We start from the raw sequence: 5,540 nt of genomic DNA, 5'->3' as shown, positions 1-5,540 counted from the left end.
ATTTAAAAAAGGACTTCTTATTGTCCTTAATCTGGGAAGGTAGTCCCAGAACAGATCATCGAGTCTGACCCCCTGCCCTGGGCAGGAAGGAGCACTGGGGTCACATGACCCCAGCCAGGTGTCTGTTGAAGCACTTTTGACTCTTCTTCCTGCTGAGTGAAATGTTGGCTCGGGGATGAGCAGGTGAGACATCCATGCATGCAAAACAAATCTGGCGCAATGCGTGGCAGTGCCAGCTACATCCTCCCATAGCAATTTGAGCATGCTGCATCCTGAGAGGGCTGGCGGTGCCTGTTCACCGAGCAAATTATACGGCTCTCCTACTAGCTGTTGCAACAAGACTTCTCCACAAGTGTTACTTTTCCCACAGTGCTGTAATGGTCTTATCACATTCCCACAGCGATGCTGCGACTGCTCCTTACCCTTTCTTATTACCCATCACCCTTCTTCTAGAGGGACTTTTGCTAAGGATTTCTTGTTCACAAGCTGTACGGCAGGCTGCATTGGTGACTTCAGCTTGCTCAGGGCAGTGGGAAGGGTGGCCTGGCTTTGAGTCGTACAAGGTAAAGATCCGTGAGCTAGAGGAATGCAGGGTAAGAGGAGGAACAGTCTTGACCCCCCCCCTCTGCAACTGCTTCTTTCAACCCACCCACACAGTATAGGGTTGCAAACTCCAGACTGCCAACACCTGAAATGCAAGGTCTCTGCATCTTGGAAAAGGAAGTGGTTTCTCCCATCTTCCATTAATAAGGTCTGTTGGGTCACTGGAGTAGCAGCACCAAGGCTTTGTTGGTATCTGTAACTTCCCGCAGTACTGTCCTCCCAGCTCCCCACCCCGCTGCGGGCAGGAAAGACTGAGGCTCAAGTGCACATGGTGCCTAGTGGTGGGTCAAAGTGGGCAGAGGGACAGCACTGGCAGAGGGGAACAGCAGCCTCCCCAGGGCCCTGGCTCATAGCGGTGCCTTGTTCACAAGCAAGGTCTCATGCATGTAACATAACATGGTGCCTGGAGCTGGTACAAAAAGGGCAGATGTGTCCAGAGCTGTGGCCCGCCGGAGGGCACCTTCTCAATGTAAAGTGATAGCTTCTTCCAGAGGGAGCCTTCCTTGTAGCTAGGGAAGCCCCGGTATGCCCCGGGAGCAGGGTGCATGCCCGACATACCCTGGAATTCACCTGGGGAAAGGTGCTGCTGCTGGGCAGCCATGCTGGTGCCCACAAGAAGGCCCAGGGAACTGCGCATATGTATAGTATGGAAATAATTAGCACTCTCCAGCAGACTCAATTAATCAAGTCTGCTCTGACGTGCTAATTGGCATGTGTTGGAGCAGACGTTTGGCATGTGTATAGGTACCCTCCATTGAGGTACTGGGAAAATGCACATTAGCCTGTTTTAATGTGCATTAACTAAAGAGCATGGGGCTCCTATAGACATGCAGCAAGGTTGCTCCCGTGTGCTGTAAATCCGGCATGTCAGAGCAGACTCGAGTAATGCACTCCAGTGTCATGTATATCAATGTCTCCATGCAGTGGAGCACTTGAAACTAAAGCTTGTTCGATGAGCTTTAGCTCAAAGTACCCTGCCACCATTTTTCAGTGTGGGGAAGCTGATGCACATGATGCATGGGTGCTTTTCATTAGTGCAGCTCATTTATTAAAGCTCCCCCCCCCCGCCCTCCCCAAACCTCCTGAAGTATGTCTATAAGCACCCAGGGTTTTATATTACCCTATTTTAATGCACATTAACTAAAGAGCACTTTTTTTTTTTTTTAGTGACGCATTAAAATAGGCTAATGCATTTTAAACTACATGTGTGGGTGCTCCCTTTGAGACTGGCTGCTCACATAGTGGGAAAATGTGTTACCTTTTCAAGTCATGTAAGACTGTTGTAGCTGTTGTGTTCCAGAAATGATGTGAAAGGTGAAATTATGCCAAAAAGGATTTCTTTGGGCAATATCCTGCATTGGACCAGCTTTATAGTTGGGATAAAGTTAGACAAGCTTTCTAGTGTACGACATTCTTCATTAGGTGATTAGAGACCCAAGGAAGAATGCCTTGCATTGGAAAAATCATCTAACCTTATCCCAACTACATAGTTGGTCCAATACAAGATATTGCCCTAAGAAATGCTGACCTTTTAAATATACTTTCAGTAGGGAAACCTGACCCTTAACCCCAGGACCCCAGCTCAAGGTGCTTGCCCATGATGATGTACTTCTCTGAGTCCCACTTTGCCCTACAGCATAGCAGATCAAGAGGCACATGGCAAGTCTGGGTCCCCGGGAAAGGAGCTGGGTGCTCCATGGTGCTTGCACTTACCGCCATGGGGAGACTTGTCCTTCTCTATCACACGTGCTGCCCTGACCTTACAGTCGATGGCAGTGCACCTCCCTGGGGAGTACTGCTTCATTGGATCCCTTTCCATTAGTTGTGAAGCAGGCGCTAAAGGTTCGTCAACTAACGAGGACAGCTGATTACATGAATTGGTACGCAGCCCCCCGCCTTCCTGACCTGTGCTGTTGCAAGCAATTCATGAGCGAGAGCCAGTCCCTAATGCGACTGGGATGAGTTTCTCCAATGCTGCCTCTCGCCCTTCTTCCAGGCGCTGAGCTAGTGTCTTAGACCTGGAGGGGAGTTGGCTGGTGTGAGCTCGGAGGCTTGCACGCAGCTCTGGTTTTTGAATTACGGCTGGTCGCCTGGGGCTCTATAGTATATCCGAACAGGCTACAGACCTGTTGAAAAGCTGTGCCCCTGCTGAGCTGGTGCAAGCTCTGCCCAGCTCTAGGGTATAATGCTCCTCGTCCGGCATTCCTCTTGGGCACGGAAGCATGTAGCGGACTTCACGGTGCAGGGCTCCCTCTGAGTGCGCCGTGTTGTGCAGACCTGTCCGGACAAGGGGCAGGAGCCCCCAGGTACGTTTTTTTTTTTCAGTCCGTGCCATTAGAAGACTTCCTCTTCCACGCTGGAGGGAAGTCGCTTGCCTCTTTCATCTCCTCTCTCGCTGCTTGGCGGCATGGAGAGGGTTAATCCTTCTGCGAGAAGCTGCAGTCCTCCCTCTGCTGGTGTGCAAGTTCACAGGGACACGAGAAGCACGAGTGGTTTTCGCTGCCCTGGGGAAGGTAAGTGCTAATCAAAACTGCAGGCACTTAGACGAAGGCTTTAAAGACCAATTGCCATCTCTACTTTTAACCTGCTGGCCCACGAGCGCCTTGCTGCTCTGAAGGTGTGTGGCAGGGGGTAACGTCTAGCACAGCTCTTGCAGCTGGGGGCTGTTAGACTGGCCGGTCATGCCAAAGTCTTCTGACCCAACTTATTTCTGTGCCTGGGACTGATCGGCTGTTTGCTGGACCCTGTGCTTAGGGGAGCTCTGACTGTGCCCCACGGTTGGGCCGGCAGAGACCAAGCTGGTGATAAAACCGACTTCCCTCTGTGGCTACCCAGGGTCTGTGCCCAGCGCGGGGTAACACTCACCTGCCCACGGGTGGTTCCTCAGTTGCAGCTTCTGGACTTGGCTGCTGCAATTGCCAGGACTTAATGCCCAGGTTTCCAGGAGCACGGCACCCCAATACCCTGCTTCTCCACTGAACCAAAGCCGTTCCAGCACCCCTGCACTGCCCTCCAAAGCCCGGCTCCCTGGTGGGTTGCCTCACCATCTCCGATGGCAGTATCTGTGGCCCTTTGGCTCCACTGGTTTAAAGCAAAGCTCTTGATGACGTGGGGGTGGCATGCACCAGAACCACCAGCTGCTAGACAGAGACATCCCCACAGCCCTGAGAGGCAGGAGGGGAGATGCCTTTTCTTTGCCAGAAGCTGGAAGCTTGTCCCTGCCGCCGGAGAAGAAAGGGTGGTTTGAAGCCGCCTTTCTCCCAGAGGGCATTCAGATGCCGTAGTGAGGGGGCAGCAAGTGCACAACCCAGGGTCGGGGTCTTGCTGACGCATTGCCGATGCAGAGGTGGCAAAAATTGGGATTTTTTGCCTTGTTCCTTGCAGCAGGCTGAGGTGTGGGGTTGCCCCTGTGGTATGGCTGACTGCAGAAGGTGGGTGCTTTCCGGAGAAAGAAATGCAGGGCTGGGATGCAGCTTCAATGCATCCTTTCGTTTGGGATGTCTTTCTCTCCCTTGTATCAAGAGACTGGCTGAGCCAGAAAATCTTCCATTCCTGAGCCACTCTGCTCCTGGGCAAGGGGGGCCAGCTGCATGTTTTGAGTCCCCAAAGGCAATGAGGGAGGGGATAAAACTTTTCAGAGGGTGGGGAGCCGTGTTTCCTCTGGCACCTCTAACCCAATAAATAGTGGGTGCCAGCAAGGTACTGAAGAGGGGATAGATCACTAAAGAGATTCGGTCAGGTGCTCTCCCTCTCTAACATCCATTTCTGCCCCTGCCAGTGACAGGATACTGAGCTAGATGGACCGTTGGTCTGACCTGTTATGTTCTTGCTTCAAGTCTTCAACGTTCCCATGCACCAGTCAGAAGCAGGTTTAACGAACTAAAGCGCGGGCTGCTAATCGTTGCTTTAGTGTTTGTTTCTAAACTGTGTTTGCATTGCGATGCCCTGCGGGCCCGTGGCTGTGGCTTTCCGTGATGGAAAGCAAATGTACATTGTGTTGCGAGCAGAGGAGCGCTCCAGTTCGGGGCATCTTTGTCCCAGCTGCTTTCCTCCGAGAGCTGATCCTTCAGCAAAGACGGAGAAGTTTGGTTGTAAACAGTGGCGCTAGGGCTCACCTCGGCATGTGCAAGCTTGAATAGGCCCAGCGTGCACCCCGATCATCGTTTTAATTAGCAGTATATTCTGCCGGAGAACAAAGGTCCGTCTCGCTGAAGCAGATGGCAGGGTGGGAGAGGGGTTGCTATCTTATTATGGAGAGAGGCCACCGCGAGCCAGCGGCACGGGCTGCAGATGCTCACGCGGGTTCGGAGCTGGAAGGCAGCGATCATTGAAAACCCGGGCCATCTGCTCTTCAGCCCGGCAAAGCATGTGTCGATCAAAATAATGCATTCCTAAAATCTCTGCCTTCTGCGCACGGGCTCAGTAATGTGTGTGACCCACATCCAGCTGTAGGACAATCCCAAGCTGCCGAACAATGCCGTGCGTGACATTGAGATGCACGGTCCACAGCACCGATGGACGTCTCCCTTTGTCTCCCTGAAATACGCTGGCTGCCTTCTGGGGCAGCCATTTTGGTGTTGCTTGACCTCTGACCCCTCGTGCCCCTTGCTCACAAAGCGGCTCTTGTCGAGCATTCAGCATGGTAATCAAGAAGCGTGCGGAAAGGGTCCCGCCAGCTGATGCAGCCGCCGCAGCAGCCCGACACAATAGAGGCCAGGAGGCAGCGGAGAGCGCCCACAGATGAAGCGAATTATCGTAGGAGTCGGGCTCGCGGTGCCTGTAACAATTGATTATCGGCACACAACGGGGGTGACAGGTGTTCAGATCTCTATTCAGCTCTCTGGGTTTACGAAATTACCTTGTGCTCTTTGAATGAGGCCTTGAAACACTTTCTGAAGCTAACCGGCTTAGTTTCAACTCTTTCAAAGGGCGGTGGG

General features: G+C 52.6%; 1 protein-coding gene across 4 annotated transcripts in view; it reads left to right on the top strand.

The window, feature by feature from the left end:
• The window catches only part of NIN (ninein), an 88,758-nt gene that overhangs the window by 24,784 nt on the left and 58,434 nt on the right, over positions 1-5,540 (top strand). The gene's annotated exons all lie outside the window — the stretch shown is intronic.

This window comes from Crocodylus porosus, unplaced genomic scaffold, assembly GCF_001723895.1.
Source record: "Crocodylus porosus isolate Cpor-Errol unplaced genomic scaffold, CroPor_comp1, whole genome shotgun sequence".
NCBI lineage: Eukaryota > Metazoa > Chordata > Crocodylia > Crocodylidae > Crocodylus > Crocodylus porosus.
Note: the sequence above shows the minus strand (reverse complement) of the source record. Positions and strands in the feature narration are given on the sequence as shown.